General features: G+C 50.1%; 1 protein-coding gene across 4 annotated transcripts in view; it reads left to right on the forward strand.

The window, feature by feature from the left end:
* Nucleotides 1-13,997, forward strand: part of PIWIL1 (piwi like RNA-mediated gene silencing 1) — a 1,090,590-nt gene that overhangs the window by 781,768 nt on the left and 294,825 nt on the right. The window lies entirely within an intron of this gene.

A 13,997-nucleotide genomic window follows, 5' to 3' on the forward strand; every position in this document is an offset into this window, starting at 1 on the left:
ACCCTTGAAAAGTCTTAAAGTGCCCATGGCTCCATCGGAACCGTCTATACCCCATGGTACTGAAGTGGACCCCAGCATCCTCTACGGACCAGGAGAAAAGGATTTACCAGTAGGTATTAAAATCCTGGTTTTTTTATTTCTTATAAAAACTTTGTGGACAAGTTTAAAAACATGTTCTACACCTAATTCTTTCATTTAAAAAAAAACAACTACATTTTCGGGGCGGTTTTCAGATTTTTTTTTTGTTGCTAGTCAAGTTGTTAATGTAGGTACATCATATACAGTAATTAAGTTAACACCTACACATGGTATGTAGTCATTAGTTGAACACCCAGAAAGTCGCACCAAAACTTTGGGAATGTTGACATTCATGATGCTGACACAATGTCGACACACAAGTTTAGTTTTACACTTAGCAGTGGGGGGTTCACTACGGCTGGCCGGCGGCCGGGCTCCCGGCGACCAGCATCCCGGCGCCGGGAGCCCGACCGCCGGCTTACCGACAGCGTGGCGAGCGCAAATGAGCCCCTTGCGGGCTCGCTGCGCTCGCCACGCTACGGGCACGGTGGCGCGCTACGCGCGCCACACTATTTTATTCTCCCTCTATGTGGGTCGTGAGCCCCACGAGGGAAAATAAGTGTCGGTATGCCGGCTGTCGGGCTCCCGGCGCCGGTATACTGAGCGCCGGGAGCCCGACCGCCGGCATACAGAAGACCACCCGCAGTGGGTGAATGTGAGCACCTCACTGCTGTCAAGCCCCTTCATCGATTGTGTGTGATTTATTCATGTGTAATAATCAACTCATGTAGATGCCTTGTTGGGCACTGCTTTGAAGCTTCATGGTCAAGCATGTTCTACAGGCATGTGTTAAGAAGACAACAAGATGATTGTGGTGCATAGCAAGTAAACACCAGAAGTGGCCAATGAAAAGCAGCTGTAAGACCCATGCAGAGAGGATGATTTTAAAGTAATTTCAGAGGTCGTAGAGGCAGAGGGGTTAATGATAAAATACCTTTTGTGTGTTGTGACCTTTGGTGGTATAATGTGATCCAATCAGGAGCCCGCAGTGGTGTCCAATAATTGTTTTAGCTGGCCCCATGTTACAAACTAATAAGTATTATTATTTTCTGCTGCGGGGTACACTGGGCTCCAAAAGGAATAACATCGGGGTGTAGAGTAGGATCTTGATCCGAGGCACCAATAGGCTCAAAGCTTTGAATGTTCCCAAGATGCACAGCGCCGCCTCCTCTATAACCTTGCCTCCAGGCACAGGAGCTCAGTTTGTAAGTTGGTGTCATGCAGTAAGCAGGCATACAACAGGGGGGCTGCCTTTTGCAGCCCATTTATAGCTTTATTTGAAGAAAGGGCTGCAGCGTTTAATGTCAGGTAGACATACTTTGCTGCAGCTCCATCACCCCCAGCGGCGCTGTATACTCCCGCGCCCTGGTTGCCGTGCAACTACAGCGGAGGCTCCGGTGTCTTTGCTGTCAGTCACACACCCGCCGCTGCCCTCCGGGATCGCGTGGCCGCAGGTACAGGGGGAGGTAAGGGGTCTCTTTGGCCGCTGTTTACCGTGATCTGGTGCGGCCGTGGGAGGCGGGCCGCGCGTGCGCTGGCGTGGACACTGTAACTGCGCAGCCGCTCCACTAGCCACCAGGGACACTGGGCACAGTTGGGGTTTTTCCCCTCTATAAAACTCAGTTTCTCTATCGTCCTAAGTGGATGCTGGGGTTCCTGAAAGGACCATGGGGAATAGCGGCTCCGCAGGAGACAGGGCACAAAAGTAAAGCTTTTACAGGTCAGGTGGTGTGTACTGGCTCCTCCCCCTATGACCCTCCTCCAGACTCCAGTTAGATTTTTGTGCCCGGCCGAGAAGGGTGCAATTCTAGGTGGCTCTCATAAAGAGCTGCTTAGAGAGTTTAGCTTAGGTTTTTTATTTTACAGTGATTCCTGCTGGCAACAGGATCACTGCAACGAGGGACAGAGGGGAGAAGAAGTGAACTCACCTGCGTGCAGGATGGATTGGCTTCTTGGCTACTGGACATGAAGCTCCAGAGGGACGATCACAGGTACAGCCTGGATGGTCACCGGAGCCACGCCGCCGGCCCCCTCACAGATGCTGAAGCAAGAAGAGGTCCAGAATCGGCGGCTGAAGACTCCTGCAGTCTTCTTAAGGTAGCGCACAGCACTGCAGCTGTGCGCCATTTTCCTCTCAGCACACTTCACACGGCAGTCACTGAGGGTGCAGGGCGCTGGGAGGGGGGCGCCCTGGGAGGCAAATGAAAACCTTTAAAAAGGCTAAAAATACCTCACATATAGCCCCAGAGGCTATATGGAGATATTTACCCCTGCCTAAATGTACTAAATAGCGGGAGACGAGCCCGCCGAAAAAGGGGCGGGGCCTATCTCCTCAGCACACGGCGCCATTTTCTGTCACAGCTCCGCTGGTCAGGAAGGCTCCCAGGTCTCTCCCCTGCACTGCACTACAGAAACAGGGTATAACAGAGAGGGGGGGCAAAATAAATGGCAATATATATTAATATAAAAGCAGCTATAAGGGAGCACTTAATCATAAGGCTATCCCTGTCATATATAGCGCTTTTTGGTGTGTGCTGGCAGACTCTCCCTCTGTCTCCCCAAAGGGCTAGTGGGTCCTGTCTTCGTATAGAGCATTCCCTGTGTGTCTGCTGTGTGTCGGTACGTGTGTGTCGACATGTATGAGGACGTTATTGGTGTGGAGGCGGAGCAATTGCCAAATATGAGGATGTCACCTCCTAGGGGGTCGACACCAGAATGGATGCCTTTATTTGTGGAATTACGGGATAGCGTCAACTCGTTTAAGCAGTCGTTTGCCGACATGAGGCGGCCGGACACTCAATTAGTGCCTGTCCAGGCGCCTCAAACACCGTCAGGGGCTGTAAAACGCCCCTTGCCTCAGTCGGTCGACACAGACCCAGACACAGGCACTGATTCCGGTGGTGAAGGTGACGAATCAACCGTATTTTCCAGTAGGGCCACACGTTATATGATTTTGGCAATAAAGGAGATGTTACATTTAGCTGATACTACAGGTACCACTAAACAGGGTATTATGTGGGGTGTGAAAAAACTACCAGTAGTTTTTACCGAATCAGAAGAATTAAATGACGTGTGTGATGAAGCGTGGGGTGCCCCGATAAAAAACTGCTAATTTCAAAGAAGTTATTGGCTTTATACCCTTTCCCGCCAGAGGTTAGGGAGCGCTGGGAAACACCTCCTAGGGTGGACAAAGCGCTAACACGCTTATCAAAACAAGTGGCGTTACCCTCTCCTGAGACGGCCGCACTTAAAGATCCATCAGATAGGAGGATGGAAAATATCCAAAAAGGTATATACACACATGCAGGTGTTATACTACGACCAGCTATTGCGACTGCCTGGATGTGCAGTGCTGGGGTAGTTTGGTCAGAGTCCCTGATCGAAAATATTGATACCCTGGACAGGGACAATATTTTACTGTCGTTAGAACAAATAAAGGATGCATTTCTTTATATGCGTGATGCACAGGGAGATATCTGCACACTGGCATCACGGGTAAGTGCTATGTCCATTTCGGCCAGAAGAGCTTTATGGACACGACAGTGGACAGGCGATGCGTAGAGGAGTTATTTGGGGTCGGTCTATCGGATTTGGTGGCCACGGCTACGGCCGGGAAATCCACCTTTCTACCTCAAGTCACTCCCCAACAGAAAAAGGCACCGACCTTTCAACCGCAGCCCTTTCGTTCCTTTAAAAATAAGAGAGCAAAGGGCTATTCATATCTGCCACGAGGCAGAGGACGAGGGAAGAGACAGCAACAGGCAGCTCCTTCCCAGGAACAGAAGCCCTCCCCGGCTTCTACAAAAGCCTCAGCATGACGCTGGGGCTTCGCAAGCGGACTCGGGGGCGGTAGGCGGTCGTCTCAAGAATTACAGCGCGCAGTGGGCTCACTCGCAGGTAAATCCCTGGATCCTGCAGATAATATCTCAGGGGTACAGGTTGAAATTAGAGACAGAGCCACCTCGCCGTTTCCTGAAGTCTGCTTTACCAACGTCCCCCTCAGAAAGGGAGACGGTTTTGGAAGCCATTCACAAGCTGTATTCTCAGCAGGTGATAGTCAAGGTACCTCTTCTACAACAAGGGAAGGGGTATTATTCCACTCTTTTTGTGGTACCGAAGCCGGATGGCTCGGTAAGGCCTATTCTAAATCTGAAGTCCTTGAACCTGTACATAAAGAAGTTCAAGTTCAAGATGGAGTCACTCAGAGCAGTGATAGCGAACCTGGAAGAAGGGGACTTTATGGTATCCTTGGACATCAAGGATGCGTATCTCCACGTTCCAATTACCCCTCACACCAGGGGTACCTCAGGTTCGTTGTACAAAACTGTCACTATCAGTTTCAGACGCTGCCGTTTGGTTTGTCCACGGCACCTCGGGTCTTTACAAAGGTAATGGCCGAGATAATATTTCTTCTTCGAAGAAAAGGCGTATTAATTATCCCATACTTGGACGATCTCCTAATAAGGGCAAGGTCCAGAGAACAGCTAGAGATGGGTTTAGCACTATCTCAAGAGGTGCTAAAGCAGCACGGATGGATTCTGAATATTCCAAAATCCCAATTAATGCCGACAACTCGTCTGCTGTTCCTGGGGATGATTCTGGACACAGTTCAGAAAAAGGTTTTTCTTCCCGAAGAAAAAGCCAAGGAGTTATCTGACCTGGTCAGGAACCTCCTAAAACCAGGAAAGGTGTCTGTACATCAATGCACAAGAGTCCTGGGAAAAAATGGTAGCTTCTTACGAAGCAATCCCTTTTGGCAGATTCCATGCAAAGGGATCTGTTGGACAAATGGTCAGGGTCGCATCTTCAGATGCACCTGCGGATAACCCTGTCGCCGAGGACAAGGGTATCCCTTCTGTGGTGGTTGCAGGAGGCTCATCTATTGGAGGGCCGCAGATTCGGCATGCAGGATTGGATCCTGGTGACCACGGATGCCAGCCTGAGAGGCTGGGGAGCAGTCACACAGGGAAGAAATTTCCAGGGAGTGTGGTCGAGCCTGAAAAAGTCTCTTCACATAAGCATTCTGGAACTAAGAGCAATCTACAATGCTCTAAGCCAGGCGGAACCTCTGCTTCAAGGAAGACCGGTGTTGATCCAGTCGGACAACATCACGGCAGTCGCCCATGTAAACAGACAGGGCGGCACAAGAAGCAGGAGGGCAATGGCAGAAGCTGCCAGGATCCTTCGCTGGGCGGAGAATCACGTGATAGCACTGTCAGCAGTATTCATCCCGGGCGTGGACAACTGGGAAGCAGACTTCCTCAGCAGACACGACCTTCACCCGGGAGAGTGGGGACTTCATCCAGAAGTTTTCCACATGCTATTAAACCGTTGGGTAAAACCAATGGTGGACATGATGGCGTCTCGCCTCAACAAAACACTGGACAGATATTGCGCCAGGTCAAGAGATCCGCAGGCAATAGCTGTGGACGCGCTGGTAACACCTTGGGTGTACCAGTCGGTATATGTGTTTCCTCCTCTGCCTCTCATACCAAAGGTATTGAGGATTATACGGCAAAGAGGAGTAAGACTAGTGGCTCCGGATTGGCCAAGAAGGACTTGGTACCCGGAACTTCAAGAGATGGTCACGGACGATCCGTGGCCTCTACTTCTGAGAAGGGACCTGCTTCAGCAGGGTCCTTGTCTTTTTCAAGACTTACCGCGGCTGCGTTTGACGGCATGGCGTTTGAATGCCAGATCCTAAAAGGAAAAGGCATTCCGGAAGAAGTCATTCCTACCTTGATAAAGGCAAGGAAGGAAGTCACCGCGAAGCATTATCGCCGTATTTGGCAAAAATATGTTGCGTGGTGCGAGCAGCGGAGTGCTCCGATGGAGGAATTTCAACTGGGTCGTTTTCCTACATTTCCTGCAATCAGGATTGTCTATGGGTCTCAAATTGGGATCTATTAAGGTTCAAATTTCGGCCATATCAATATTCTTCCAAAAAGAATTGGCCTCAGTCCCTGAGGTCCAGATTTTTATCAAAGGAGTACTGCATATACAGCCTCCTGTGGTGCCTAAGGTGGCACCGTGGGATCTAAATGTAGTTTTAGATTTCCTCAAATCCAATTGGTTTGAACCACTAAAGAATGTGGATTTGAAATATCTCACATGGAAAGTGACTATGTTACTGGCCCTGGCTTCGGCCGGGAGAGTATCTGAACTGGCGGCTTTGTTTTATAAAAGCCCTTATTTAATTTTCCATTCGACATAGGGCAGAGCGGCGGACGCGTCCGCATTTTCTCCCTAAGGTGGTATCAGCGTTTCACCTGAACCAGCCTATTGTAGTGCCTGCGGCTACAGACGACTTGAAGGACTCCAAGTTGTTGGACGTTGTCAGAGCCTTAAAAATATACATTTAAAGGACGGCTGGAGTCAGAAAATCTGACTCGCTGTTTATACTGTATGCACCCAACAAGTTGGGTGCACCTGCTTCTAAGCAGTCGATTGCTCGTTGGATTTGTAACAAAATTCAACTTGTACATTCTGTGGCAGGCCTGCCACAGCCTAAATCTGTTAAGGCCCATTCCGCAAGGAAGGTGGGCTCATCTTGGGCGCCTGCCCGAGGGGTCTCGGCATTACAACTCTGCCGAGCAGCTACGTGGTCAGGGGAGAACACGTTTGTAAATTTTTACAAATTTGATACCCTGGCAAAGGAGGACCTGGAGTTCTCTCATTCGGTGCTGCAGAGTCATCCGCACTCTCCCGCCCGTTTGGGAGCTTTGGTATAATCCCCATGGTCCTTTCAGGAACCCCAGCATCCACTTAGGACGATAGAGAAAATAAGAATTTACTTACCGATAATTCTATTTCTCGGAGTCCGTAGTGGATGCTGGGCGCCCATCCCAAGTGCGGATTATCTGCAATACTTGTACATAGTTATTGTTAACTAATTCGGGTTATTGTTTAGGAAGCCATCTTTCAGAGGCTCCTCTGTTATCATACTGTTAACTGGGTTTAGATCACAAGTTGTACGGTGTGATTGGTGTGGCTGGTATGAGTCTTACCCGGGATTCAAAATCCTCCCTTATTGTGTACGCTCGTCCGGGCACAGTACCTAACTGGAGTCTGGAGGAGGGTCATAGGGGGAGGAGCCAGTACACACCACCTGACCTGTAAAAGCTTTACTTTTGTGCCCTGTCTCCTGCGGAGCCGCTATTCCCCATGGTCCTTTCAGGAACCCCAGCATCCACTACGGACTCCGAGAAATAGAATTATCGGTAAGTAAATTCTTATTTTTTTATGGCCCACAGCGCCCGGTGGGGATGCCAGCAGGGGGAGAAGGACTAACCTGTAGCCCCTCCCCCAACCCCAGGGCGCCATTTCTGTGAATATTCCCGCCCTGGAGCTGCATATCTCTCCCTCACTCCCTGTCAGCAGCCATCATAACGGAGCTGAGCTTTAACTGGGACTGCTGGGGCAAATCCTTCTCTGTAAAGCCACCTGATCGCCAGCGCTGTGCATTTTACAGGACACTCAAGTATTCTACCTGTCACTGGGACAGTTTTAGTTAAGAAAGAGTGCATATATTCAGGGTTGTGTGGGTACAAACACCCTGTGATATACATCCAGTATTTACAGTGCTTTATTATATCTATTGTTGACACACATAGCCATACTGAGTATTACTTTGTGTTGCTAGTCCAGTGCAGGTTTATGATGCATATTTTCTTCATGGTACGCTTGTGACTATATATGTGTGTGTGCATGTAGCTGCTGCGTGGCTGCCATATCTGGTATTTCACTCAGCGTGCTATTCCTATATTCCATAACCTGAGGGATAGGTGTATCAGGTTTTCTGTATAATATAGGATTTCTGCTGCGGTGTACACTGGGCTACACAAGTCTGGACAATGGGGTGTAGAGTAGGATCTTGATCCGAGGCACCAACAGGCTCAAAGCTTTGACTGTTCCCAGAATGCACAGTGCCGCCTCCTCTATAACCCCGCCTCCCAGCACAGGAGCTCAGTTTGTCAGTTGGTGCTGCAGTAAGCAGGCACTTAACAGAGGGGCTGCTCCAGGCAGCCCTAAGAAAAGCTTTTTATGAGGTAAAATGTGAAGACTTCAAGGGCAGCACCAGGGGTAAATGATTTCTGACATTCTTTGCTGCTGCTCCAGCTCTCCCAAGCGGCGCTGTACACGCCAGAGCCCTGGTTGCCGGGTACCTACAGCGGAAGCTCCGGTTTACTTCACGTTAGGCACACACGGTTGTGGATCTCCAGGATCGCGTGGCCACGCTTCGGGAGGTGGTAAGTGGGTCCCGCTCACGGGATCCGGTCTTTATCGCGATCCGGCGCGGTCAGTGGGAGGCGGGCCGCGCGCGCTGGCGGTGGACACTGTGGATACAGGCGATCCCACTAGATCACCAGGGCATGGGCGCAGGTCAGGTTTTCTCTTAAAACCGATTTTAATATTGCCCACAGTACCCGGTGGTTTTGTCAGCAAGGGGGATAAGCCCCTCCCCCAGCCCCAGGGCGCCATTTCCAGCAAGTGTTCCCGCCCTGGAGCTGCATCTCTGTCTTTTCCTCACTCCCTGTCAGTGTCTGCGGCGCCATTACTCCTCAGCTCACTGTTCCTGGGACTGCTTGGGCAAATCCTCCTTTGTAAAGCCGCCTGGTTGTCAGCGCTGTGCCTTTACATGACACTTAAGTATTCTACCTGCCTTTTTAGTCAGTGTTAGTAAGAAAGAGTGCATTTAGTCAGGGGTTTATAGTACAATTACCCTGTGATATACATCCAGTTTCTTACTGTGTAGTGTTATATCTATTGACTATATAGCTGTGTAAGCTAGTCCAGTGCAGTATTATTGTCTGTAATAACCTCTGCATTGTACAAACTGTGACTATTTGTGTGTGCATTGATAGCTCAGTGGTGTCCATCTCGCGTCTTTCACTCAACTTGCTATCCCTATATTCTATAACCTGAGGGGGCTTGGTGCGTCAGGTGTTATTTAATATAGGATTTTCACAAAGATATACTGTATTACGTATTTCTCTAACGTCCTAAGTGGATGCTGGGGACTCCGTAAGGACCATGGGGGATTAGCGGCTGCGCAGGAGACTGGGCACAAAAGTAAAGCTTTAGAACTACCTGGTGTGCACGGCTCCTCCCCCTATGACCCTCCTCCAAGCCTCAGTTAGATTTTTGTGCCCGAACGAGAAGGGTGCACACTAGGTGGCTCTCCTGAGCTGCTTAGTGAAAAGTTTAGTTTTAGGTTTTTTATTTTCAGTGAGACCTGCTGGCAACAGGCTCACTGCATCGAGGGACTAAGGGGAGAAGAAGCGAACTCACCTGCGTGCAGAGTGGATTGGGCTTCTTAGGCTACTGGACATTAGCTCCAGAGGGACGATCACAGGCCCAGCCATGGATGGGTCCCAGAGCCACGCCGCCGGCCCCCTTACAGAGCCAGAAGACAGAAGAGGTCCGGAAAATCGGCGGCAGAAGACGTCCTGTCTTCAACAAGGTAGCGCACAGCACTGCAGCTGTGCGCCATTGCTCTCAGCACACTTCACACTCCGGTCACTGAGGGTGCAGGGCGCTGGGGGGGGGGCGCCCTGAGACGCAATAAAAACACCTTGGATGGCAAAAAAATGCATCACATATAGCTCCTGGGCTATATGGATGCATTTAACCCCTGCCAGAATACATAGAAAAACGGGAGATAAGGCCGCCGATAAGGGGGCGGAGCCTATCTCCTCAGCACACTGGCGCCATTTTCCCTCACAGCTCCGTTGGAGGGAAGCTCCCTGGCTCTCCCCTGCAGTCACTACACTACAGAAAGGGTTAAAAAAGAGAGGGGGGGCACTAATTACGCGCAGTATTAAAGATACAGCAGCTATAAGGGGAAAAACACTTATATAAGGTTATCCCTGTATATATATAGCGCTCTGGTGTGTGCTGGCAAACTCTCCCTCTGTCTCCCCAAAGGGCTAGTGGGGTCCTGTCCTCTATCAGAGCATTCCCTGTGTGTGTGCTGTATGTCGGTACGTTTGTGTCGACATGTATGAGGAGAAAAATGATGTGGAGACGGAGCAGATTGCCTGTAATAGTGATGTCACCCCCTAGGGGGTCGACACCTGAGTGGCTGAACTGTTGGAAGGAATTACGTGACAGTGTCAGCTCTGTATAAAAGACAGTGGTTGACATGAGACAGCCGGCTACTCAGCTTGTGCCTGTCCAGACGTCTCATAGGCCGTCAGGGGCTCTAAAGCGCCCGTTACCTCAGATGGCCGATATAGACGCCGACACGGATACTGACTCCAGTGTCGACGGTGAAGAGACAAATGTGACTTCCAGTAGGGCCACACGTTACATGATGGAGGCAATGAAAAATGTTTTACACATTTCTGATAATACGAGTACCACCAAAAAGGGGTATTATGTTCGGTGAGGAAAAACTACCTGTAGTTTTCCTGAATCTGAGAAATTAAATGAGGTGTGTGATGATGCGTGGGTTTCCCCCGATAACAACTGATAATTTCTAAAATGTTATTGGCATTATATCCTTTCCCGCCAGAGGTTAGGGTGCGTTGGGAAACACCCCCTAGGGTGGATAAAGCGCTCACACGCTTGTAAGGGCTCTACCCTCTCCTGAGATGGCCGCCCTTAAGGATCCTGCTGATAGAAAGCAGGAGGGTATCTTAAAATGTATTTACACACATACTGGTGTTATACTGCGACCAGCAATCGCCTCAGCCTGGATGTGCAGTGCTGGGTTGGCGTGGTCGGATTCCCTGACTGAAAATATTGATACCCTAGATAGGGACAGTATATTTTTGCCTATAGAGCATTTAAAAGATGCATTTCTATATATGCGTGATGCACAGCGGAATATTTGCCGACTGGCATCAAGTCTAAGTGCGTTGTCCATTTCTACCAGTAGAGGGTTATGGACACGACAGTGGTCAGGTGATGCGGATTTCAAACGACATTTGGAAGTATTGCCTTATTAAGGGGAGGAGTTATTTGGGGTCGGTCTTTCAGACCTGGTGGCCACGGCAACAGCTGGGAAATCCACGTTTGTACCCCAGGTCGCCTCTCAACATGAGAAGACGCCGTATTAGGCGCAGTCTTTTCGTGGACAAGCGGGCAAAAGGTTCCTCATTTCTGCCCCGTGACAGAGGGAGAGGAAAAAGGCTGCAGAAATCAGCCAGTTCCCAGGAACAGAAACCCTCTCCCGCCTCTGCCAAGCCCTCAGTATGACGCTGGGGCTTTACAAGCAGAATCAGGCACGGTGGGGGGCCCGTCTCAATGAATTTCAGCACGCAGTGGGCTCACTCGCAAGTAGACCCCTGGATCCTTCAGGTGATATCTCAGGGGTACAAATTGGAATTCGAGACGTCTCCCCCTCGCCGTTTCCTAAAGTCGGCTTTACCGATGTCTCCTTCTGACAGGGAGACAGTTTTGGAAGCCATTCACAAGCTGTATTCCCAGCAGGTGATAATCAAGGTACCCCTCCTGCAACAGGGAACGGGGTATTATTCCACACTGTTGTGGTACCGAAGCCGGACGGCTCGGTGAGACCGATTCTAAATCTAAAATCTTTGAACACTTACATACAGAGGTTCAAATTCAAGATTGAGTCACTCAGAGCAGTGATTGCGAACCTGGAAGAAGGGGACTACATGATGTCTCGGGACATCAAGGATGCTTACCTTCATGTCCAAATTTACCCTTCTCACCAAGGGTACCTCAGGTTTATGGTACAGAACTGTCACTATCAGTTCAGACGCTGCAGTATGGATGGTCCACGGCACCCCGGGTCTTTACCAAGGTAATGGCCGAAATGATGATATTCCTTCGAAGGAAGGGAATTTTTAGTTATCCCTTACTTGGACGATTCCCTGATAAGGGTAAGATCCAGGGAACAGTTGGAGGTCGGTGTAGCACTATCTCAGGTAGTGTTGCGGCAGCACGATTGGATTCTCAATATTCCAAAATCGCAGCTGGTTCCGACGACTCGTCTTCTGTTCCTAGGGATGATCCTGGACACAGTCCAGAAAAAGGTGTTTCTCCCGGAGGAGAAAGCCAGGGAGTTATCCGAGCTAGTCAGGAACCTCCTAAAACCGAGCCAAGTCTCAGTGCATCAATGCACAAGGGTTCTGGGTAAAATGGTGGCTTCCTACGAAGCAATCCCATTCGGCAGATTCCACGCAAGAACTTTCCAGTGGGACCTGCTGGACAAATGGTCCGGGTCGCATCTTCAGATGCATCAGCGGATAACCCTGTCACCAAGAACAAGGGTGTCCCTCCTGTGTTGGTTGCAGAGTGCTCATCTTCTAGAGGGCCGCAGATTCGGCATTCAGGACTGGGTCCTGGTGACCACGGATGCCAGCCTGCGAGGCTGGGGAGCAGTCACACAGGGAAGGAATTTCCAGGGCTTATGGTCAAGCCTGGAGACATCACTTCACATAAATATCCTGAAGCTAAGGGCCATTTACAATGCTCTAAGCTTAGCAAGACCTCTGCTTCAAGGTTAGCCGGTGTTGATCCAGTCGGACAACATCACGGCAGTCACCCACGTAAACAGACAGGGTGGCACAAGAAGCAGGAGGGCAATGGCAGAAGCTGCAAGGATTCTTCGCTGGGCGGAAAATCATGTGATAGCACTGTCGGCAATTCCGGGAGTGGACAACTGGGAAGCAGACTTCCTCAGCAGACACGACCTCCACCCGGGAGAGTGGGGACTTCACCCAGAAGTCTTCCACATGATTATAAACCGTTGGGAAAAACTCGACAGGTATTGCGCCAGGTCAAGGGACCCTCAGGCAATAGCTGTAGACGCTCTGGTAACACCGTGGGTGTACCAGTCAGTGTATGTGTTCCCTCATCTGCCTCTCTTACCCAAGGTACTGAGATTGATAAGATGGAGAGGAGTAAGCACTATATTCGTGGCTCCGGATTGGCCAAGAAGGACTTGGTAACCGGAACTTCAAGAGATGCTCACGGAGGATCCGTGGCCTCTACCTCTAAGAAGGGACCTGCTCCAGCAAGGACCCTGTCTGTTCCAAGACTTACCGCTGCTGCGTTTGACGGCATGGCGGTTGAACGCCGGATCCTGAAGGAAAAAAGGCATTCCGGATGAAGTCATCCCTATCCTGATCAAAGCCAGGAAGGATGTAACCGCAAAACATTATCACCGCATTTGGCGAAAATATGTTGCGTGGTGCGAGGCCAGTAAGGCCCGACGGAGGAAATTCAACTGGGTCGATTCCTACATTTCCTGCAAACAGGAGTGTCTATGGGCCTGAAATTGGGGTCCATTAAGGTTCAAATTTCGGCCCTGTCAATTTTCTTCCAAAAAGAACTAGCTTCAGTCCCTGAAGTTCAGACGTTGTAAAAGGGGTACTGCATATACAGCCTCCTTTTGTGCCTCCAGTGGCACCTTGGGATCTCAATGTAGGTTTTGGGTTCCAAAAGTCACATTGGTTTGAACCACTTAAATCTGTGGAGTTAAAATATCTCACATGGAAAGTGGTCATGCTGTTGGCCCTGGCCTGGGCCAGGCGCGTGTCAGAATTGGCGGCTTTATCCTGTAAAAGCCCTTATCTGATTTTCCATTCGGACAGGGCGAAATTGAGGACTCGTCCTCAGTTTCTCCCTAAGGTGGTTTCAGCGTTTCAGCTGAACCAACCTATTGTGGTGCCTGCGGCTACTAGGGACTTGGTGGACTCCAAGTTGCTAGACGTTGTCAGGGCCCTGAAAATATATGTTTCCAGGACGGCTGGAGTCAGAAAATCTGACTCGCTGTTTATCCTGTATGCACCCAACAAGCTGGGTGCTCCTGCTTCTAAGCAGACTATTGCTCGTTGGATTTGTAGTACAATTCAGCTTGCACATTCTGTGGCAGGCCTGCCACAGCCAAAAATCTGTAAATGCCCACTCCACAAGGAAGATGGGCTCATCTTGGGCGGCTGCCC

The sequence above is a fragment of the Pseudophryne corroboree genome, chromosome 1 (assembly GCF_028390025.1).
Source record: "Pseudophryne corroboree isolate aPseCor3 chromosome 1, aPseCor3.hap2, whole genome shotgun sequence".
In the NCBI taxonomy this organism is placed as follows: domain Eukaryota; kingdom Metazoa; phylum Chordata; class Amphibia; order Anura; family Myobatrachidae; genus Pseudophryne; species Pseudophryne corroboree.